The sequence below is a fragment of the Myotis davidii genome, unplaced genomic scaffold, assembly GCF_000327345.1.
Source record: "Myotis davidii unplaced genomic scaffold, ASM32734v1 scaffold77, whole genome shotgun sequence".
NCBI lineage: Eukaryota > Metazoa > Chordata > Mammalia > Chiroptera > Vespertilionidae > Myotis > Myotis davidii.
The window spans coordinates 1,844,353-1,868,600 of record NW_006289713.1 but is presented as its reverse complement, the minus strand read 5'-3'; the positions used below and the strand labels follow the sequence as shown (position 1 = coordinate 1,868,600).

The following is a 24,248-nucleotide window of genomic DNA, read 5'->3' as shown; positions in this document are numbered from 1 at the left end:
GTCCACCTGCAGTAAGGCTGTCAGCAGGTCTGTGAGAGAAAGAGTTAGAGACAGAGTCATGAGTAGTAGCTGCTTAAACTAGCCATGGCTAGAACAAAGGCTTTAACTTTTAGAGACACTATAGAAGTATGTTTAGGTAAAATAATAGAATGTTTGAGATTTATTTTAAAATACTAAAATTTTAAGGTTAAAAAGATAAAACAAAGACAAACAATCAGGGGAGGAAAGAGATATAACCAAATAACAAAAAAATTAATAATTGTTGAAATTGGGGACCATTCTCTCAAATATTGTAAATGTTTGCAAATATCCCCAATGAGAAGTTAAATAAAAAATTTAACTTTATATGTGAAGTAGTCAGAAAGCAGCTGAGTCTCAGGGCTCCCTGAAAGTCATTTCCTGACAGTTCATTGTCTACCCTCTTAGCCATAACTATTCAAAGGTCCCTAGACATTTTCCTGAATGACCCAGTCAATGTCAGTGTCATTCATAAAATGGCTGTTGTGCACACTTATATGTGCACACACACAACTAAGAAAAGCCAAAGAAACTACAGCTAGTATTTTAATTACAAAAAAAATATTCAGTTCATCATTACTGCTGTCCCCCATTATTATTACCAAAAGAACTCTCCTACCATTTCGTATCACTGGACAGAGGATAAAGAGCTGCTAGATAGTGACCCTATGAGAGTTAAGTAATAGAATAGAAAGGCCTTCAAAGATCACCCAGTGTACTTCTGTTCAAAGTGGTGGCATAGATAAACATGAACTCCCACAACCACATAAAAATTACAACTAAACTACAGAATAACAACCATTCACAGCCACCTGAAATCTAGGAGAATAGAAGTCCTACAACTAGGGATTTAAAGAAGAAACCACATTAAGATTGTTAGGAGGGACAGAGATGCAGAACTGACTGGCCCCACACTCACATGTGGCAGGTAAAAATCAGGAGGGATATTTCACCCTGAGGAGCGAGAGGTCCCAGCCCTACATCAGCCTTCCCAGCCCAGGGTCCCGGCACCAGGAGAAGTCCCCATAGCTTCTGGTTGTAAAGATCAGTGGGGACTGAGGCTGAGGGAGATAAGATGGCTACTGGAGTCCCTGGCAGTTCCTCTTAAAGGGCCTGGACATGGACTTACGAGAACTCACTACCTCTGAGCTTCAGTGCTGGGGCAACAGCTTGAAAGAAACCAGGTACATAAGGGGAGGAACTGAACTGTCCAGCATCAGGGAGAGAACTGGGACAGGAGATAGCTTTCTGCCAGTCAAAAGTGTTGGAAGAGGACATTATTGCTCCTTCTCTGAGACACCCCTCCTTACACACAGAGTTGGCAGTGGGTACCATATCTGAGTCCCCATCAATCTGGTTCACACTGTTCAACCATCCTGGTGATTGATTCCCTGAGATCCCACCCCACCCAACTTGTGTGCTCAAGCCGTTTCCAGTGGCTTTTCCATACAAATGGCCTATTTTGTCTCATGATTCAGACTTTCCTAAAATCTCTCAAACAAGCAGCAGCTGGCTTCTGCATACCCCACATCTCTTGCTAAGTGGCCCCAGGCTCCACATTAGCAGCAGCTAGCCTTGGTTCACCTCTCCTGGGCACCCCCAAACCCAGGACAAACAACAGCCATCTGCAGATCACTCTGAAGCTTGTGCTAAGTGGCCCCAGGCAGGGCATAGGCAGGGCCTTACCTTGCACCTCCTGGGAGGCCCCAGAGCCAATGTACCTAGTGGACAGCTCCAGACCATACCGGATTACAACCCTAGCACCTTCACAAGTGACACACTCAAGGAGCAGACTCAGTGAGCACCCAAGCTCACTAAAACAAGTCTTATTCCATAGGGTCAGCTCCTACACAGCAGCTCCTCTGCTGGACCACACACATAAAAGAGCCAATAGCAATCAAGACTCAACTACAACAGGACAATGCACACAGCCCAAACAAGGGCACAGCTGGATCGCCCAGTTCGAATGAATGAGAGGCTGTGCCAATAGACCCTACACAAGGCCACTCTACCAAGTCCAGGGTAACATAGCAGCTCTACCTACTACACAGAAACAAACATAGGAAAGCAACCAAAATGCAGAGACAAAGAAACAGACCCAAGTGAAAGAACAGAAGAAATCTCCAGAAAACGAATTAAATGAAATGGAGGCAAGCAAACTACCAGATAGAGAGGTCAAAGCAATGATTATAAGGATGCTCAAGGAACTTAGTGAGAACTTCAACAACATGAAAAAGGACACAGAACTTGGCCGTAAGTCTCGGTGGTTGAGCATCAACCTATGAATTAGCAGGTCACTATTCGATTCCAGCCTAGGCAACATGCTCAGGTTGCAGGCTCAATCCCCAGTAGGGGGAGTGTGGGAGGCAGTGGTCAATGATTACCATCACTGATGTTTCCATCTCTCTCTCACTCTCCCTTCCTCTCTGAAATCCAATAAAAAAAAAAAAATACTAAAAACAAAGACACCCAATCAGAACAGTAAAAAGAAAAAAAATCCAAAAAAATGAAGATAGTGTAGGAAGCCTCTGGGACAACTTCAAGTTTTCCAACATTTACGTCATGGGGATGCAGGAGGAAGGAAGAGGAGGAGGAGAAAGAGGAGGGTGGGAAGGGGCAGGGGGAGGAGGAAGAGTGTATACTTAAAACTAATATAATATTGTATGTAATCTGTAATTGAAAAATAAAAAATGATTTAAAAATAAAGATCATCCAGTGTAACATAAGCTGTGGGGTTAAAGGCAATACTCATAACAGCAACACTGTACCTTGGGCTATTGGAACCCTCAGGGTTAAGCATTGCAGGAGTAGTTGGACTGAAAGCACCTGCTGCAGTTGTACATTCTGGTTCCTAAAATCGTGAGCACACTAAGAACACCTGCACCAGCTATCAGCACGATGGCCAGGGCCACTTTCCCTCCTCCTAGCAGTGTGCTACCCTGCCCACCCCCAGTGCCAGACACAGGTCTCAATCCCAGGGACTTGAGGGCAAAGGCACAGAAGGTAGAGGAGAACTCCCTGCAGCCTTTACCTTGTTACCAGGTAGGAGGACAGTGTACAGGTATAGGAAAATCATTTCCACAATCCACATGTTTAATTTTGGAGAGCAAAAGAGACAGCAACTGCACAGTAAGCTATGTTGTCAACCTCATCACAGGGCTAATGTCATGGTGCAGATTTTCTGAGCCACAAGAAAAGTAAAGTTCTATAGGATGAAAATGAACAGAAAGAATGCTAAATGCAGCTCACAAAATCCAGAAACCAACGACTCCAGAAAAAAAGAAAGAAAAAAAAGCCTGAGGTTCATATTTCCATGAGATGCTTTACTTAGCAAAGTCAAAACAGTGTGTAACTCATGATCTCACTCATATGTGAAATATAATGATCAACATAATTTGATGAACAAGAATAGATACAAATGGTAGGAGGGGCGGGCAAAATCTACCAAGATGAAAAAAACCTCAGTCCTGACTCTGAATCAGGGCACATTCTCTACAAGCTTACTTGGTAAAGTAAAATGCCCCCATTAAACAAACAAACAAACAAACAAAAAAACCTGTGTAACTCTAACACTTAACCAAGACCCACGGGAAAGCTCTGAAAACGTAACTCCTGCTTTGGAGCAGACACGCTCTTCAACCTACCTTCCTACCTTTTACAGTTACAAGACTGGCATAATCAGTATAATTAATTATGACCAGAACTGCTAATTCCATTTGTCTCAGAAAACTAAGCATCTGGGAAACAGACGTTGGGTCATGAGTCTCAGCAGGTGGCACCCACTGGACAGGGTAAGGAGGCCTGGGTCCCAGCCCAAGTGCCATCTAGAGCAGTCAGCTTCTGGAGGAGAGAGAACATTAGTACCATTAGGACTCTATAAATAGGAGCAGTTTCTCCTCGGCTCTGGAAGAAGGCCTTCCTCCCTGAACCAAACCATTGCTGACTTTGGAAAGGCGAGCAGGTCTGCCTTTGGGTCAGGAGAGCCACTCTTCCTCCACTGACCAGGGCTGACACTCCAGCCCACCTCCATCCCTGTGCTCTAAGCAAGCACCTATGTATCTATGATAGGTCCTTGATGAGGGCAATGCTACCAGACCAACCCCTAAACTTCCAGCCACAAACCCTTTTCTCCATCTTGTGGCAGGAAGGCTAAATGAGTATATGAGGTGCTAAGGACAGGGTCTCAGGGTCTCAATGGCCATGCTCATTTGTTCATTCAGACACAGTATGCACACCTGTCATTTCAGACCCAGCATGCACACCAAATATATTTATAACTAGAAGCCCAGTGCACGAATTCATGCACAGGTGGGGTCCCTTGGGCTGGCTGGCAATTGAGGCCTATGGGGGGCCGGCTGGCTGGCTGGGGAAAGGGACCTCCAAGAGGCTGGCCGGCTGGGGTGAGGGACTGTGGGAGGTTGGCCGGACAGCCAGGGTGGGAGAGGGGAGGGTCCGCGTGAGGTTGGTTGTGGGAGCAAACTGACCACCAGGGGGCAACTCCTGCGTTGAGTATCTGCCCCCAGGTGGCCAGTGCACTTCATGGCAATTGGTCGACCAGTCATTCCATTCGTTTGGTCGTAAAGGTCACTTAGGCTTTTATATATATATATAGATGCTTTTCCAGCTAGAGAGATGGCTTTGAAGTCATCCCCCAAAACCTCCTGCCTATTTTTAACTTCAGCTCTCCTTGCCTCACTCACCAGGCCAGTGGCAACTCACTGCTCATTATTTACTTTTCTGTTTCCAAGACACTGTTCTCTGGGTCTTTCTCAGACCCAACTCAGTTAAAGTCTAGTTTCTAGCATAAAAAGTACCCCAGTGTCTTCTCTCATCTCTCCATTTTCTCCCCAAATCCTCCACTCCTTGCTGGACACTTCTTTTCCCTAAACTTCTATTAACTACTAGAGGCCCAGTGCACGAAATTTGTGCACAGCTGGGGGGGGGGGGGGGGTCATCCCTCAGCCCAGCCTGCACCCTCTACAATCAAGGACCCCTCTGCCTGCTGGCCTGATCCCCCCTACCTCCCTCGGCCTGCCAGCCTGATTGCCCCTAACCGCCTCTTCCTGCCAGCCTGATCACCCCCTAACTGTTCCCCTGCAAGCCTGATTGCCCCCTAACTGCTCCCCCCTGCTGGGCTGATCGCCCCTAACTGCTCTCCCCTGCATGCCTGATCGCCCCTAACCACCTCTGCCTGCTGGCCTGATCGCCCCTAACCGCCTCTGCCTCGGCCCCCGCCACCATGGCTTTGTCCAGAAAATGTCTGGTCTAATTAGCATATTACCCTTTTATTAGTATAGATTAGATGGCTTACTTTAGATACTTATGTTGCTATTTCATGAACAAATCTTTCAACTGTGAGAACCTTAAAAAACACTTAACACCACACTTAACACCCACCAACTACTAAAGAAAACACTTGATGACTGATGGGCAAGTACAATTCCTGGGTGTTATTCCTCCATCTCTCCCTAGGTACAGTTAGATTGATACAGGTTGTTTTTCACTCATACCTCTACAAAGTTGCAGTGAGGGAGCCATTAAGTATAAGTGAATGGCATGGGGGAGCCATAATTATTTTACTGGTAATTTTCTTCACCATCTCCCCTCCCCATGATATCTCTGTGTTTCTAGTTTGCGCCATCCAAGTAGAAACACCTGAGAAAATAAGTATTACTCAGATCATTTTGTTTAGATAAGAAAAGCTCCTCTACAGAACACAGCAATAAAAGTACTTTCACAGACTTTGTCCAAGTTATGGAAAAAGTTAAGAATTAAACCACCCAGGTTGAAAAAGCACATGATGAACAAGTATCTTTGAATGCATAAAAATCATTGTAATGATATTTAGTCCCACCTCTTCTTTTTAAAATATTTTCTACCGATTGATTTTTAGGGAGGGAAGAAAAGGAAAGGGGAGGGGGGGGGTGATCAACTTGTTGTTCTACGTATTTATGCATTCATTGGTTAACTCTTGTATGTGCCCTGACCTGGGATCTAACTCACAACCTTAGCAAATTGGGACAGTGTTCTAACCAACTAAGCCTTTAGTCCAAATTTTTTATAATAATTTCAAATCATTACATTGAGGCTTGACCATCCTAACTACCTCAATAGAAAATAACAAGTGTAGACTTTTAAAAGATATTAAACTAAATTTATGTGTTCTTAGGCTATAGATAGCACATGTTGGATAGAATTATAAATCATGGTTAACTAGTACATTTTCTCAGACTTTCTTTAATACACTGGTATACACAAAGATCCTGAATATTAGCAGGCTAAGAAAAATGCATCTAAATTTATCCATAAGCCTGAATTATAAACCTAATATGTAAAAACAGTCTAAGTGTAATAGTGGCTAGAAGATCAGAAAGGGTTAATAAACATCTACTGCATCACTTTTGTCATTTTTCTGTGTCTTTCACTCTGGCTCTCCACATGCACAGCATCCTCCACACAGGACTCCTCACAGCACACGCCCACTCAGGACTCCCCCCCCACCCCCGCCGCCGCCCACCCCACACACACACACACAGGGCAGGAACCATGCCTGCCACAGACTTTGATCCACAGATACCCTGCTGTGGTTAGGAATCATTTCTGTGACCAGCACAACTAGGAAATGTGGAGGAGAGGAGATGCAGCCAGAGTCTGGAAGATCGAGGAGAAATTATCTTTTTTTTTTCTTTCCTGCATGTTTTTTGGGAGAAATGGAGGGTAGGGAGGGAATTTATAAAGTTGAAGGTCCTTTTAGGAGCAGATCATTGTAAAGGAGGTGGATGGCACATTGGGGGTATCAAGGCATCCTTATAGCCATGGCCAAGGCCAGGCCCAGGTGGCTGCCCTGTCTCTGAACAGCAGAACTCAGAACTCTGATATTCCCTGAGAATAACCAACAAGCAGAAAGCAGACTGGGCACATGGGGTCCATCTGTGCCCACCAATGTTCCTAAAAGAGCTGGCCCTACAATGTGTGGTGCTAGAAGTGCCTGTAAAGACTTTCTGACTGGTCACTGGACAGCCGCCACACCTGTCCCACACTAGTCATGAAGCAGTTGGAGCAGCCATCTTCAGTTTAGCAGGGTTTAGAAGAAAACTGGTGTGCATCCCAGCAAACAAGGTACACTCAAGTATTTTATCTCCTTTTTTTTAATCTAAGAATTTCTCACACAGACCTTCTCTATCAGTTTCTAGGTGGAATTAAAAAAAAATCTGTTTAAAAGCTCAAATCAAATGTAAACAGTGAACATGGGGATTAGGAGGCTGCCAGATTGAAGAGGCACAGCATAGATGAACTAATAGTGTGCATCCAGACCTTGGCAGGGCATCCAGAACCCAGCTCATGCAACTAACTGAACCAATGCATTTCCAGGGTTGCCCTTGAACACTGACTGTGCTGCTTTTTCACTTCTCTCACGGAATACAAGAGCTCCACGAGAAGCAGCTTAGGTTCAATTTATGGAAGACATGTGCATTCTCAGGACTGAAGAAGAATTGGGGTGAGGGGTAGAGGGCAAATGGGGCTGTCACCTCCATTTATGTTGTGCTTGTTTTCAATAACTCCAAAGAAATACAATTTCAATCTAAAATTTTTGAAAAGGCAGAAAAACAAAAAAACTTAGAAATAACCTGCTGCAGAAACTTACCATTTCACAGTTTCCAATCCTCATCTTTCAAAAACATACACCTTCATCTTTACTCACCAAACATAATTTTCTGCATCTTTAAACTACTCCAGTTTCAACTCAGCTCCAAATATAAATGCCTATTTTTTGTACCAAGAAATTCACTGTGAAAAGATGTTATTTCTGGCATCCCCATCTGCAAAACGACGATGGTCATTTTAAATTGCTTTTCTCCTAAATTGGTTGAGTGCCATGAGCCTTCAGGTATTATAGTGTAGGCTACTCTAGAGCACCACATGGCTACATCCACATCCTCGAAAGTCCCCCACATCTTCAAAAGTCCCCCATATCCTGAAGGGACTCCCACGTTCTCAAGGGTCTGCACATTCTGCAGTCATACACAACTGGGGGAGTGCACTGGGCGTGTAAAGAGCCAACATGTTTGCTGGCCAAACAAGTCTTTGCTAAAAGACAAAAGTCAATAGGACATAGGTTCATTTGCAGAAAATCAGAGAAAACTACAGTGGAACATGACTAGGTGACAGGCTCTCTAATGAAATAAGTATGCTTGTTTCAAGGGAGGAGGAAAGAAAGAGCAGATGTTAGAGAAAGAAACTGGGCAATTTCACAAACAAGTATTTACTGAAGTGACTATCATTAAGAATGAGATTTAAAGGAGATAAAGATTCTGTGCAGTTCTGGCCCAAAATATTACGAGGCTCATACTCAGCAATGCATTCCTGAGGTTAGGAAGAGAGCCAAAAAAAACAGCACAATTGCTTCCCAGCAAGTCCAGAGGAAAGCTTGTTGCACCCGCACACCAGGCAAGGTCTGACAAGTCCCAGTGCCCAGGCCTGAGCAGATGGTAAACAACCTATCCAGAAATGAGTGTAGGAGTGGGCAACAGAGAGGAGACTGCAAAAAGAAAGACACCAAAGAACTACCAACACAGTAACACCTATCAGTCTAGGCTTGCTGTGTGAAGGTTACAACAGCTTTTACACTGTATAAGTCATGATCTTAACTGATGAACAAAAATCAAATTATGACAAGCATCCTTCTAGTTAATAAAACAGGCTAGATCACTTTGTAATTATGGGAACAAATTACTTACATGGGTGACACACATTCCATCACAAAAACACACAGTTAACCCTGCACTGAGGGTGACTAGAATGAAATGGTCACAGTAAGAGTCATCTCAAACCTCCTGGGTTCCAGAAGACTTTGGAACCCTCCATGCTGCCTCCTGCCTCCTGCCTCCTTTCAAGAGGGGTGTCACCTTATGTCTTGAACAGGTAAAACATGCAGCATGGACAGCCCCCAAGTCACACCCCTGAAATCCCCACAGTGCCTTTGCCTTGGCAGGTACTAGGTGAACACATATCCTCAGCTGGCCTAAGAAGCAGAGCCTCAGGACTCTTCTGGAAGAAATATTTTCAGGAAGAGGAGGAAGCTGCACCTGAACCCAGACTCGCTGCCCTTGATTGCAGAGTTCCATGAACCAGTAACTTGCTACTGAATGTACCCAGCTGGACTCAAGATTGTAAATCGCACACAATGAAGAGTTTCCCCTGCCACTCCACCTCCGATGGCCCACACGGCTCTGGCTTCAGACAAAGGACACTCCACACAATAAAATTCCTCTTTCCAAACCTAGACAGACCCCCCCACCAACAAGCTTGTCAGGAAATGTGATCCACAGAACTGGATCTTTAGAATTCTCATTCTCAAGAAATCAATGCCCTTCAGCTGTTTAAAATTCAGGCTGATTTGTCAGATATATATACACCAAATTTACTTATACCATCATGTTTAGTGAACATTTTTAGCCCCACAAATGGATGTGACAGGGGAGGCCAGATTAGATATCTGAGGGCATATGTGACAGCCAGCCAAAGGTCATTCACTTGGTGATCAAAGTACAGCCATTCAAGCTCTCTTGGCAATGGCCTCCCATGGCACTCAGATCATATCTATTCTATCACTCCCAGGGCGTTTGAGATCTTTCAAGTAAAAGAGCTTTGTCAGCATTATCATAGTGGCCAAAAGAAGGCAGAGGGAAGTAGGGAGTGGGCTGGGCTCGGAACAGGTGGAGGGAGGGACATGACCACCCTCACCCCAGGCAGACCTGTTCTGACCCATCTCTTCTTCCCCTAGAGACCGCAAAGCCATCAAAACATTTCAGGCCAGTGATTACTGCAGGGGTGCCCCAACCAAAATTGAAAAAAAATGTTACTTTAGTCCCTGCTGCACCTGGAACCACACAGCCAGGCTACCCAAAGTCAAAATATAAACATTTTATCCCCACCTTACCACATAACCAAGAAATAAAAGTACAATTTTTAATTAATAAAGCCATTTATTCAATTATGCCATGTCAAATTCCCCTTTCTTTATCTAGATTTTCAACCTTCAAACCACTGTCAGTTATTTTAAAAGTTATTGAAACAGTTACTAAAAATAGCCAATGGAAAACATTAACCCAGGCCTCATTCAGATTGGCTCAAGGCATTTGGAGAAAGAGGAAGTGAGGCATGATCACTCTCTTTTTAAAAAACAACAACAACCATTTAATGTGAAAACAGAAGCAGTACATTTTTATTGCAAAAATTTAAATAATATTGGCATACTATAAGAAAACTAGAGACCAATCCCCACCACCCACATCTCCAGTGAGACATCAGAGGATATTTTCAGTCAAAAATGAGATCGTACTGAATTTACTGTTTTGCAACTTACTTTTAAAAAATCAACATTCCTAACCTCTCCATTTAAGATTACAAATGTTGCCCTGGCCAAGTGGCTCAGTTGGTTGGAGCATCAACCCATACACTAAAAGGTTTCGGGTTCAATTACCAGTCAGGGTAAACACATACCTAGGTTGTGGGTTCAATCCCTGGTTAGGGTGCATATAGAACCCATTGATGTTTCTCCTACTCTCTCCACGCCCCCCTCTCTAAAAGCAATTATACACACACACACACACACACACACACATATATATATATACACATACATATATATACATATAAATATATACATACATCCTTAGGTGAGGATTAAAAAAAAAAGATTACAAACGTTGTACATGAACAAGCTTTCCCTAAATTAACACTGAAACACATGAGTGATTACCCAAATCTATGCATGGTTCTACACTAATTTATAAAATTGCAAGGACCCATAATCCTAACCTGTTTTCCCTCCACTGCTGTTTAATAGCAGAAAGGTAAAAATTAAATAATTTATTCCATGGTGCCAAAGACAGTGTTTACCTCATCTCCTAGAAAAGCATGCAGGGACATGAGCTATACTGTCACTCAATGTCTAGTGGGACACAACCCATGTAATTAACACATAATAGAAAATGCTCTGACATCAGAATTAATCTGTGAACTCCCCACTGGACAGCTCCTAGTGAGAGGATCCTGCCCTCCGTGTACTAGGCCAGTGGTTCTCAACCTTCCTAATGCCACGACCCTTTAATACAGTTCCTCATGTTGTGGTGACCCCCAATTTCATTGTTACAAATTGAACATAATTAAAGCATAGTGATTAATCACAAAAACAATATGTAATTATATATGTGTTTTCCGATGGTCTTAGGCGACCCCCATGAAAAGGTGGTTCGACCCCCAAAGGGGTCGTGACCCACAGGTTGGGAACCGCTGTACTAGGCCCACTGGCTTCAGTCTCTCCCCAGCAGCCTGTTGTCACCTGGAAATAAATACCTATGACCTAAGGCCAAAAAAAAAAGAAAAAAAAAAGATGCCAGTGGTGCTGACTGAGGTGAGAGACAGGTGTGTGATGCCAAGGTTATCTGGGATATAGAGAGAAACCACAGAAGGAAATGATGAATTTGTGGATGAAAGTTGCAAGGTAACAGATATTTAAATGTTTGATGATTAAAACAGACAATTCATGTAACCTTTCCTTCTTATATCAGTACAACCAGGTTTTAAATGACATGACAGTACCAGGAAACATATCATGATACTCTTTGCTGTCCCTATTCATGAGACACCTGTTCTTCCAGATCTGAGATACTGAAAAAGTGCAGCCAACGTGGTTATATGGACACAACAGCTCAGCAATTCAAGGGCCCCTCTTTTCTCAGCTGTGATGGCTGAGAACAGAGAACAAAGCACAGCTATCAGGAAGAGTAAGGCCCTCTAGAAGACCACAGGGAATAGTCTCCCCTAGAATGACTGTTGCAACCATGGGGGCAAGGGGGTTGGGGCTGCCAACACTGGCTCATTGGCATTTTATCATAAAAGACACCTGCTTATGAAACAGTATTTCTAAAAGAAGCCTTCAGGACACAAGTAGTGACATATGTGTGTTCTGACTTAGTAAAATTACCTTCTGGCAAGTAGATAAAGCAGACTTTCGCAAGTTACAAAAATTTTTTATTTAATAGCCTTGCAAGCATAGATTACACCAAGTCAAAACAAACACAGAGTCATTTTCAGATGATGTACTGACTTTTAAATAGTCATAAAATGGAAGCCTGACAGCTCAATTCCATCACCAACTGAGCTGCAGGTAAATGGACGTCTCATAACTTTGGTGTGCCTGAAATGCACACCCCAGGCACCAGCAAGACACCTTGGAATCACTCACTGTACCATGAACATCCTAGGTCAAGCCCAGAACGGGCTTAATAATGTGCATCTGTGGTGAAAGCAGGAAGGGGTCTCACTACAGGTTTCCCAGGACCCTCTGAGAACTTGAGGCCTCCTGCAGTCATAATCCAAGAGCCCTCCACAGAGTGTGGTATTGGGGGTGGGGGAGGAGAGAAGGACCACAAGGAGAGAGCTGAAGGCCCTGCAAAGAGCCAGGAGACAGCATTCCAGACAGGTGGGAACACATGAAGCGTGTAGACAGGATGTATAAGAAGTGTGGCCACACAGAGCAGGACAGAAAAACCAGGAGAGGTAGACCACGCCAGCCACCACCAGGGTGATGGTGAAATAAAACAGTGAAGCCCAACTAAGGAAGAGTGTAGAGCAGGAAATATCTCTAGGAGTTGACATCAAGTTTTAAAAAGAAAAGCCAATCTGCTGAATAATGCAAATACAATATAAACAGAGGGGAGGAAGAACACTCCCTAAAGAAGCTACCTTCTGTCTAAAAAAGAGGAGGGGTTGGGAATGATGGGGGGGTGCCGGGAGCCGGTCCATCCTTGCTGTTTCAAGGGACCTGGCATATATGGAATACTGTTCTTAATATGTTTGCTCACCTTCTTGGCACTGTGTTTTAACCAAGGTCACCTCTCCGAGAAAGGTTGTTTCCCCAGGTAGGGATTTTCCCTGAAGTTAGGGAGGGAATAAAACCCCTTAACAACCTAGAGACAGAACATGGCAAAAGATCCTGGACAGAACCTGGCTACAGAACTTGGTTGGAGAACCTAGACAGAACCTGGCTGCAGAAGCCGGCTACAGAACCTGGCGACTGAACCTGGCCGGAGAACCTAGCGAGAGAACATGGCTACAGAACCTGGCTGGAGAACCTGGATAATGTGGCTGGAGAACCTAGCAAGAGAACATGGACACAGAACTTGGCTGGAGATCCTGGCTAGGCTGCTGATCAACTGAACGCTGTCTCCATGTCATTCCTTCTTCGTTGACTCCGTCCACACCTTTGGGGACCCCTGGACCTGCTGGGGTTGGACCCCAGCAGGGAGGGTGAGAAAGGAGGGCACTTTCAGGTTTCACATCATACTTGTGAGTTTGAGCAATTTCTATTACAACTGTACTCATCTTGTGAAACATTGTGAACATCCACTGGAGGGGGGGAGGGAACTGTACTTATCTATTGGATTCTTTTTATCTATTGGATCTATTTAAAATGTTTTATTTTAAAATATTTTAGGCTTATAAAAAAGTTGCAAAAAAAAAGTTCAGATCAACTCAGCTTTCCCCGAATGTTAACATCACATTGCAACCACAATAAAATTATCTAATCCCGAACATCTATGACACCATGCTATGAACAACTGCACAGACCTTACTCCAGCCCAGGACCCACAACCCTGCAGTTGAGGTCATGTTCCCTTGTCCTCCTAAATCAGGTTAATTTTAATGATATAAAATGAAACAATACTTTTAAAAATTGCATGAAAGAATGGAAGCAGTTTCTGCTTTGCACACAAATAGAGTTACAGAAAAGCCCACAAGATGATTGAAAAGGCAGAATTCACCCTAGCCAGTTTGGCTCAGTGGATAGAGCATCGCAGACCAAAGTTTCGGGTTCAATTCTGGTCAAGGGCATATACCTCAGTTGCAGGCTCCTTACCGGGCCAGGCCCTGGTCAGGGCTTGTGCAGGAGGCAACCAATTGATGGGTTTCTCTCACATGTATGTTTCTCTCTGTCTTTCCCTTTCTCTTTCACTCTCTCTAAAAATCAATGGAAAAATATCCTTGGGTGAGGATTAACAAAATTTTTTTTAAAAGGGCAGAATTCTACATCTCCACCCCTCTATCTTTCTTCTCCCCTCCCTCCCCATTTCCTTTCCCTCTCAAATTATCCAGAAATCTGCAGAGATACCCTTAAATGTGCAACAAGCAGGAAATGACCCACAGGCAGGCAGAGAACCAGGATAAGGCTGTGCCAGTCTCCACCAGCCAAATCACAGCCTAGAGACTGGTGGAAGGTCAGGACAGTCAGAAAGGTCTCAGCCAGAGGAGCATTAGCCCACAACGAAGGAGACCCCATCTACCTCACAAACCTTAAGAGCAGCAAGACCTAAAAGGAGCAAACTGCTTCCCACAGCAAAACTTAAGAGGATTTACAGGAATGCAAAACTGTGCAGCGCCCATTGAGGCAAAATTCAGTGTTTGGCATCTAGATATTCCCAATCATGGAAGTTAAAACAATCTGAGAAAAGAAAGAAGAAAAAAAAAGGATGGTATAACATAAATATACACAAACTCATACTAATGTAAATAAAAAATTGAATAAACCAAGAAACAGGTAGAAAAAACACATTTTCCCCACAAATCCTCTTGCATGGGCACTGAATTTAGTGCTGGCATTTGAAGGACAAAGGAAGAAAAGTAAATAGTAAACACAGTTTAGGGACCTTCTCCGACCAAGATTAGCATCCCACATGCCATGGTGACAACCTGCACCCCCTGACAGGATGTCATGACAAGGCACTTCATCTCTGTGGTCATCTCCCACCAAAACTAAAACCAAAACTCCATCCTAAGGAGAAAACATCAGACAAGCCCAAATGGAGGACATTCTACAAAATACCTAAATGGTGCTTCTCAAAACTGTCAAGAAGAGGAAATCTGAATCAAGTCTGCAGTGTAATTTATAGTAATGAATCAATGCTGGTTTGTTTTGACAATATACCATGGTAATGTAAGATGTTAGCAATCAGGGGAAGCTGGATCAGAGATACACAGGAATTCTCAATTATCTTTACAATTTTTCTGTCCATCTAAAACATTTCCAAAATAAAAAGTATAGTGAAAAAAAATCTCGTCATGTAATTAAAAAACTATAACACATGAGAAAAATCAATCAATTGAAACCAACCCACACTTGACACAGATGGCAAAAGTAGTAGACACAGTCATTAAACAATTACAATAACTGAATTCCCCAATAAACAAAAGCTTAACTAGAGGCATGTTAAGTATGAATTTTAGAGGTGAAAACTACACCATGAGCGATGAAAACCACACTGGATGGGATTAGCGGCAAAACAAACATTCAGAAAGAAAGATCATGGAACTCCACTACCCTGAGCTGAACAGAGAGAACAGGTGATTGTGAGAGAAGATGAGTGTAGCAACTCACTAGTGAACTGGATCAACTGCAAGCAATTGAACAGATGTGTGACTGGCATTCCTACAGGGCATGAAGGACAGAAAAAAATATTTGAAGCAATCAAATTTTCCAATTTTAATGGAAACTATAAACTTGGAGATTGGAGGAGCTCAATGAACCCCAAGACTAAAGAAACATGAAGAAAACTGCACCAAGGTACATCACAGAGATAAAAGGAAACTCTTAAAGAGCAGCCAGAGAGAAAGACCACACAAAAAGGACACAAGGATAATACCAGAGACTCGAAGGAAACAACCTGAGCAAAACAAACAAACAAAAAACACAAAAACCAGAGAGCAGCATCTGTGGAGAATTAAAAGAAAAAATATTTGTTACCTGGGGGGTTCAACACCCACTGAAAATCCTCCAAAAACAAAGCCATGTGAATACACTAAAAATCATTCACTGTAATACTTTATATGGGTAAATTATTTCAATAAAGGTGGTTTCATACATACATACATACACATACACGCATGCACACACACAGCTGAAGTAAAAACTTTTTCAGACATACAAAAAGAACTTATGAGCAAAACCACACTACAAAAAATGTTGACAGGAATACTTCAGCCTGAGGGAATGACACTGGATGGAAATAGGAATCTACACTAGAAAAGCACCAAAAATGGCAATGACGCAGACAGATACATCAGACTTTTTCTTTTAAAGATGTCCCACTGTTTAAACAAAAACAATAGCTTAGAACACATGTAAAAGTAAAATGTAAGAAAACAATAGCAGGGTACTTGGATCTGCCGCAGCTAGCGGGAGGGAGGTGGCCAGGGAGTCTGGATGGTGGCCTCCGAGGCTGGAGTCGGGAGGCTGGATGCACAGCCTGCGAAGGCTTTTTGGGGGGCACTGGGTTAGCAAGGAAGAGGACGTCAGCAATGCGAGGTTTTTCTGGGGTGCTTTTTGGAGAGAAAGGTAAAGCTGCAGCTTCCGGAATGAGAAGGCAAAACCTTGTCCCCGTAAGGCTGAGGGGAGCTTTAAAGCTCCTAAAATTGAGGTCTCATAATGGATTGGTAAACAAGAGGAATCACAGAGTCCGCTACCTCACGCTGAGCATCTCATAACAAATAGCAGACTGAGCTGAAAAGCTCTAGTCTAGAGAAACGGTCAGGAGAAGCTGGATGAGCTGATGGAGGCGAAAGCATTTCAGAGACAACCAGAAAGAAATACACATTAGTGACCTATACCTAATGAGAATGACTTGGAAGTTTGAGTACCCTCCCCTACACCCCGACTGTCCAGTGGACCAGCATGTCCACAAAAGAGAGCAGGATCCTGGAAGGTTCTGTGAAGAAGAAACCAGGAAAGCACAGCAGCTATGAGAGCAAGGGGCTCTTGAGAGTGCGGTCAGCTATAAGGGAAAAAGAAAGACCTATTAGAAGGGATCTTGCATTTTTTGCTTATCAGAGGAGACTCAACAAAAGAGATAAGAACTTGAACAAGATAAAGTTTAAGTTGCTTAATCTGGCATTATGTTTGTTTGCAGTGATTTCCTTTGGTGTCTCCAACACGCCCATTATACACCCTGGTGTTTTTCTTGAGGTAAAACAGTAATGTTCTTAAGTGTTAAGTAAGCATTGACAAGTTCAAACTTACTACTTTACCAATGAATATGTATTTGCTATCTTGGTGCTACTTCACACTTAGAAAAACTGAAATTATAAATAGCAGTGAATGCATGTTTTCCCCGAGGCTACACTAAGGAAAGTAAAAGCAGAAAGGCTTCTATTCCAAAGGGAACTAGTATAAGGGAAATGGTTTCGAGGGGGGAAAAAACAAAACCCTAGAACCTGATTAGTTGTGTGGTAATGTAGTATATGCATAATATAATGTGACGTGCATAGGATTCAGATCCAAGAAATGTAACCTCATATCATGGCTATTATCTAAATTATCTTCATCTGTAAAGTGATTATGAACCTGATTGCCTCAAAGGTTTGTTTTGAGGCCTCATGAAGTGTAAAGTGTTATAAAGTGTTAGACAAATGTTACTCATCCTTCTAACAGAAAAAGAAAAGAAACAATAGCAGAAAGGCTGGGAGGGGAGACATAGACGTACATTATTTTAAGGTTATTACACTATAAAAGTGATACTCAGTAGATTTAAACTTAACCCTATTCATAATCACACTAGATGTAAATGGTCTAAACATCCATTAAACGGAGATTGTAGACTGAGTTTCTTTAAAAAGCATTATCTGAGGGAGTGACATCAGAGGAATGGTGGCTTGAGAGGCACCTGTTCCGCTCCCCATGAAATTTCAACAAGTAAACCAACTATAATTCAACAAAGAAATCCCTGCTCAACTCAGACACACACCTGAGAGACCCACGCACTGAAACATCTAAAGGTGAGCAACTAGGAATAAACGGGGAGATGAGAAGGGAGAGCACAAAGGACCCTGTAGACACAGTCCTGCAGCCTGGAGCTCAAAGCTGAGGGGGAGGGGAAGGGGAGAGACAGGGCCAGTGAGTGGAAAGGGAGCAAACTGACTGAGTAAGCAGACACCTGACAGAGCATGAAGTTCTGCCATCGGCCATCAGTGGTGTTCCAGACAAAGAAACGGAACCATAGAACCCTGCTTCCCCTTAGACTCCCAAACTATCCTCCCGTTGCCTTGGAGTTGGGTCCAGGAGCATATTATCTGTAAACCAAGAACTGTTGTAGTAGAACAGCTGTTTCCCTCTGTGACTAATCTGCAGGAGGGGTGCTTGGGGTGGGACCCCACAAAAGTCGGGTAGCCATTATGATGAGGGCAAAACAAAGCCACCCTCATTCACTGCTGGTGGGAATATAAATGGGTACAACCACTATGGAAAGCAATCTGGCGATTCCTCAAAAAATTAAGAATAGGGAGCTATCATACAACCCCGCAATCCCTCTCCTGGGTATATATACCTAAAAAACTCAAAATCATGTATTCACAAAGATATATGCACCCCTATGTTCATTGCAGCATTATTCACAGTGGCCAAAACATGGAAACAACCAAAGTGTCCAATGACAGAGGACTGGACAAAGAAAATGTGGTACATATACCCAATGGAATACTACTCAGCCATAAGAAAGGATGAAATAGCATAATTTAGAACAACATGGAAGGACCTTCAGAAATTATGCTAAGTAAAATAAGTCAGTCAGAAAAAAATAAGAACTATATGATTTCACTCATATGTGGGATATAAAACTGAAACTCGTAAACACAAACAGCAGTGTGGTGATTGCCAGAGGGAAGGGGGTGGGGGAGAAGGGGGTCCTAATATAAGGTGACAGGAGAAGATTTAACTTTGGGTGGTGGGTGCATGGTGCAATATACAGATATTGTAACATAGAAACCCACACCTGAAACCTATATGTTCATATTGACCAATGTCACCCCAAACAATTTAATTAATAAATATTTTTTTAAAAGCAATACCCAACTCTAGGCTGTCTACAACAACCCTCTTTAAATATAAAGTAGTTTCTACTTAAAAAGATGGAAAGAATACAGAATACTACTAGTAAAAAGAGAGTAGCTATTGTAAAATCAAAATAGCTTGTAGGACAAAGACCATCAGGAGATAAGAAGGTCACTTCGAAATAATAAAGGGGCAGATTATCAAGAGGATGTAAGTCTCAATGTTTATACCCCTAAATAACAGAGCTTCAAAATACATGAAGTAAAAACAAACTGCAGAGAAATACACAAAATCACATACATCCTTAGAGATTTCAATACCTTTTTCTGAATGCAGTTGTCCCTCAGCAGTCTCAGGAATTATTAATTCCAGGACTCCCTGCAGATACCAAAATGCAGATGCTCAAATCCCTTATATAAAAGATAGTTGTATTTGATATAACCTACACATACCTTTCTGTATACATTTTTTAAAATATATTTTTGATTTCTGAGAGAAAGGGAGAGAAAAAGGATGGGAACATCAATGATGAGAGAGAATCATCAATGGGCTGCCTCCCCCACACCCTCACTGGAGATCAAGCCCGCAACCCAGGCATGTGCCCAGACCGTGACTTCCCAGTTCATAGGTCGATGCTCAACCACCAAGCCACACAGGCCAGGCCTCCTGTATACTTTTAAATCATCTCTAGAGTACTTGTAATACCTAAAATAATGCAAATGCTATATAAATAGTTGTTATACTGTATTGTTTAGGAAATAATGGCAAGGGAAAAAAAAGTCTGTACATGTTCAGTATAGAGCAACCATCATAGGCCTAAGTACACAGTATCCATCAGTAATTACATAACTTCTTTCCCCCAAGTATTTTCTATCCATAGTTGGTTGAATACATGGATGCGGAACCTAAAGATGCAAAGCGCTAACTGAAAATGATAGGACAGGTACACCGAAAGTCAGTAAGGATATTAATTGTCCACTACTGAAGGGTAGTTAATAAGGCTCATCGCCAGGACAATGGGGTTTAAGGTAGACTGTACCCCTTTCATGTTTTCTTATACTTTCTACATGGGTGGAAAATGGAAATAAAGAAAAACAGTATTTATTTTTTAAGAAATTCACAATGGACCTCCTGGTCCATTTTCTAAGCAAAAGGAAAATAGTGAAACACTGGCTTAGGTACTTAGGACATCTGTCCCTAATTCAGGAAACATTTATATTGAGAACTAACAATAGGCAGGCTGTATGAGAAACAAACCTCTCTTGACTCTACCTCAGAATCCAGCCACAGCAGCTGATATTTAACCCATCACCTAGAATGCACATTAACAGAGCTGAACCTATGGTCCAGGGCCTGCAATAAGCCCAGAGCCTGTACTTCTTAGTCACCAAACTCCTGGAACAAAAAACTTCCCTCAAAGCTGCTTTTCTCTGAACACTATGTTAGAAAAAAAATAACACAGGAAACAGGTTTTAACCAACTCCATTATCTAATCAAGAAACACCCTAGGCCCTGACTGGTTTGGCTCAGTGAATAGAGCATCGGCCTGCGGACTGAAGGGTCCTGGGTTCGATTCCGGTCAAGGGCATATACCTTGGTTGCGGGTACATCCCCAGTAGGGGGTGTGCAGGAGGCAGCTGATTGATGTTTATATATATATATATATTTTTTTTTTTAAAAAGAAACACCCTGGCCCTGGCCAATGTGGCTCAGTTGATTGGGCAAAATCCTATGCACCAGGAGGTTGCTGGTTCCATCTCCCTACCCACACCCCAGATTGCAGGCTTGATCCAGGTTGGGGGGCATGCAGGAGAAGTTTCTCTCTCTCTCTCAAAATCAACTTTAAAAATCTAAAAAGAAAGGAAGACACCCTGGAGAGTGAACCCGTATCTAATCACCACCAGTGATCTTGCTAGTGGCTGACTTCATCCAATTTAGCAAAGACACTTTGATATCATTACTCCCTCCCCCTACCCCCAAGTGATAAACCTTAAAACCAATTATTACATAAAACACTCAATATCAACTCTGAGGAGCTGTTACACAATTATTTCAAAGTACCAGACAAGCATAAGCCTATATCCATTCCAAAAGAACTCCCTGCCACCCAGCAACCACTTCCCCACTCTTCTGCTTATCTATTGAAAGCCAACATCATAAGACGGGTGAAGAGGAGTGAGAATGCAACAACCCATGTTGGACTGGAAAAACTAAAAACTGATATATAAATGTGTTGTTTAAATTAGAAAAAGAACATCCCCTAACAGTTAGAGCCATGGTGACAAGGGTATGAGTTCCTTTAACTCTGTTACCACCCACTCAACCTCCTGATACAGCAGCCCCGGAAAGATCTGGAATAAACATGTAGATTCCAAGATTCCAGGGGACAGAGCTTTAACGCCATTTAGTCCTACTTGGCAAAGGGGAAAGTGCAACCTTTTCACTCCTTGCATTCATTTGTTCTGTCGTGTTTTGGCACATTTGGTCCCATCCCTTATACACCAAAGCTAAAGGAAGTTCAATCTTACAGGAGACGGGGTAGAATGGTTGACAAAGAATAAAAGACCTGTTTCAAGTTGAAACAAAAATGACTACTAAATGACGGTTTCAAACTCCTTAAGCCTTTAATTTTAATATCTGTAAAATTAAACTTGATATCCTGGGCTCTTATGAGGAGGCTTCAGGCAAAAGCACATCACTGTTACTGCTTCCTTAGACCATTTAAAAACCCTAAAATTGCATGGGGGAAAAAAGTAACATTAAGGCTGTGTGAGAGCCCCATCATGTGGCTCAATGGTTAAGTATCGACCTATGAACCAGGAGGTCAGAGTTCAATTCCCAGTCGGGGCATATACCCGGATTTGGGGCTCAATCCCTCTTTTGGGGGGCGGGGGCGGGAAATACAGGAAGCAACTGATCAATGATTCTCTCTCAACATTGATGTTTCTATCTCTCCCTATCCCTTCCTCTCTGAACTCAATAAAAATATATATTTTTTAGAAACACTGTGTGAACTATACTTATTGTGAGGTTTAAATATGTAACAATGTACAGATTAGAACACAAGTTACCTTATTTCCCAAAATAGGAAAATGACCTAGAACATTATCTATCCATTCAAAGAAATCTACTGGTGTTTCAGTGAGAGAAACTTTTTATAGATGTTTTTATCTTAATGAAAAAATCAAATCTGTGTGTGTACACACACACACACACACCACCACCACCACCAATGGGAGACTCCAGACTTCAACTTCCTGTCCTGAATTATCTCCTAAACCTAGATGTCCCTTTCAGCTACCTGTTGGGTATCCAGTCACTCCTGCCACTGCTCAAATCCATTATGCCCAAATCACAGCTTCTCTCTGTCTCCCGTCTCCACAGCAACACTGCCATCCTAATCACCATGTCTAAAGAATCTAATTGCACAGCTTCCCAAGCCCCACACTCTGTGGAACCCTGCCTTGAACCCTCCATCCCAGAGTAGTCATGGAGATAAGGGTCTCATGCCTACCTCACTGGCTTTCCTGCCCTACACCCCTCTTCCAATACCTGGTTCTGCTCACCACCTTTCAGGACCCTCCTAGCTCCTAGGTCTGGCATTCCAACCTTGCCTGTGCCCCAAATCTTTAGACACATCAAACTACTCTCTGCTCTAGGTCCATTCTGTTTTCCTCACCCAAAATTCCTTTTCTAATCCCCATGGCCATTTGTTCTGCTTTTACTTATTACTCAAAACCCATCCAAATGCTACTGCCTTGGTGGAGCCTTTGTCAACCCCAACCCCCAAGAAACATGGTCTCCTCCCTTCCCATTGCACACTTCCTCTCACAGGAGCTTCTGGCTGATCTCTCTGTTAGCACTGCATCTTACTGCAGACTATAAGTACCACAAGGGCAGAAGACAGAACCTCATACACCTATTTTCACAAGTAACACTATGGCCTCATGGAAAAGCATGCCCTTGGACTGTGGGAGTCCCACACACATTTTAAACTTCCATTTTTCTTCTCTAATTGGAATAATGCCCACATCAGAGGATCTTTAAGGATTAAAGCTGCCCAATGCTGACAGACAGTAAGCATTCCAGGTGCCGTTACTCTTCATCCTGGAAACCCAGCTGAGTATTATACAGCATATTGTACATAACAGGTGTTAAATATTTACTGAACAGAAGGAAGTAAGTCGGAAACTGAGAATTATTATTTTGATTTACATGAGTAGGTGTATAAAAAAATGTATGCCAGGCCTAGCCGGTTTGGCTCAGTGGAAGGGTTCCAAGTTAAATTCCGGTCAAGGGCACGTACCTCGGTTACAGGCTCCTCCGCGGCCTGGGCCCTGGTGGGTGCGTGCAGGAGGCAACCAATCGATGTGTTTCACATTGATGTTTCCCTCTCTCTTCCACACTCTCTAAAAAGCAATGGAAAAATATCCTCGGGTGAGGATTAAAAAAATATGTATACCAAAAGATTCACAAAGAAAGTTCTTATAATAGAGACTGATTTAATTCTGAGGGCTACAAATAAGGAAAGCTCAAACCACAACTTGTCAAAAATGGAATTGCTGACCCACAGGTGGATATGCAAACCAAACAAGGTTAGCAATTCACAGGGTTGCTCCTCTCTGGACTCTTTCACCATGTCCCAGATGTAGAGTGAGCTTCCATAGGAGCACTCAGCGGCTATGTCCAATCCAGAGGTGAGAACAATTCACAAGGTCCATGAAAAACAACAGGAGCTCTTATCTGGTTCTCTCCACAATGTAGAACATGCTAAGACTGCTTTCCCAATCAGGCTTCCAGGTCGCTGGAAAATAAATGACCTTGAGTCCTCCAACCTTGTCATAACATTCTTAATAATCAAGAAATTTCTCTTAATATAGAAATACCTCTGACAGAAAATTTGGAGTACTTTCTCTTCTCATCTCAATAAAAACTGGAAAATATCATTTTCATATACAGAAATTACAACTTATGATAAAGAGCTCCAGTAAATATGCTAATAGGATTGTATGTCATCATCCTATCTAAAAAAAAGAGAAACATGGTAATTGGCGTACGACCGCTACCATTCCCATTGGCTAATCAGGGGTGGTATGCAAATTAACTGCCAGCCAAGATGGCGGCCGGCAGCCAGGCAGCTTAAACTGAAATGAGGCTTGCTTGCTTGCTTCAGTGATGGAGGACTGCAACGTTCCCGTCCTGCCTTGCCGGCCTCTGAGCCTGCAGTTTAAGAAACATAGTAGCAAATATAGAAGCTAAAAGAAACCCCAGAAACCAGCTTTCAGGGAGCTGGGATCTCAGAGCTGGAGTTGATACAGAGTTTCGATTATAGAACCCAAACAAACCA

General features: G+C 42.8%; 1 protein-coding gene across 6 annotated transcripts in view; it reads right to left on the bottom strand.

The window, feature by feature from the left end:
* The window catches only part of ANKRD11 (ankyrin repeat domain 11), a 220,659-nt gene that overhangs the window by 125,882 nt on the left and 70,529 nt on the right, over positions 1–24,248 (bottom strand). Inside the window, exon 3 of one of the 6 annotated variants that reach the window (XM_006762181.2) lies at positions 19,222–19,279. The exons of the other annotated variants lie outside the window; for them this stretch is intronic. The gene's annotated coding sequence lies outside the window, so the exon portion shown is untranslated. The remainder of the gene's footprint in view (positions 1–19,221; positions 19,280–24,248) is intronic. 6 annotated transcript variants of the gene reach the window in all.